A 910-nucleotide genomic window follows, 5' to 3' on the forward strand; every position below is an offset into this window, starting at 1 on the left:
TTTAGAGAACGTGCAGCCTGTCAGAATGGCCGGCAACCGTTTAAGGTTTGGAGATCGATTACTAAAGGGTTTGCCTAAAATCAGGAATCCGGAATAAGAAATCCGGAACACAGTGAAAGTCGAGTAACGGCTAAAATTACTACGGAAGCAATAAACTCAAAGACGGAGACGACTGTCGAATTCGAAAATAAATACAGTTCATAAAGTATCTCGTTGGTATGTTTTTTATAATTATAAGGTGAACGGAGTCGTAATCCAACAGCACTTTTCGCAGCATTTTTTCTTTAGAATCTAAAATGGAGACATTTTATACCCCACACTCACTATAATTTTTCAAAGCGCCTTTCCTTTCAATGATACCCATCAAAGATGGGTGCTGCAATAATAATGCCAATCAAGTGAAATGATGGCCAATAGCGTCATCATATATTCGCTGCAAGAAAAGAAGTATGATATTTTTACCTTCCCTCTTTCGTCACGATGTCGGTTGAGACGGACATGGAATGTGAGGTGGGTAGTCCCCTTTCGGTATTATAGACGCTTGACTGCAGCCGCAACTATCGGTGAACAGGAAAAAACAGACATGAAACGAAACGCATTTTCAGTGTGAGAATACTATTTACGTCCGACATCACCGGCTAACTACGTGGGGTATATCAATAGGCGCAAAGGTTGACTCGAAGGGCTTGTATGGGAGAGGCAAGCTATCGATTCTACTCATGGACTCCCGAAGAAAAAGAAAAAGCTAGAAAAGTTGGATGCTCTTCCGAACCTATTTAATGAATCCCCTTCCAAAAGGAGTCAGCACGTGACAAATTACTCAGAGAGACGTTCAGGGTGGCTTAGTGATTATCTATCGAGCCTCCCACCACTGCTAGCCGGGGTTCAACTCTGGCCCCAGCTTGAAGTG

This window comes from Montipora foliosa, chromosome 8 (assembly GCF_036669935.1).
Source record: "Montipora foliosa isolate CH-2021 chromosome 8, ASM3666993v2, whole genome shotgun sequence".
Lineage (NCBI taxonomy): Eukaryota > Metazoa > Cnidaria > Anthozoa > Scleractinia > Acroporidae > Montipora > Montipora foliosa.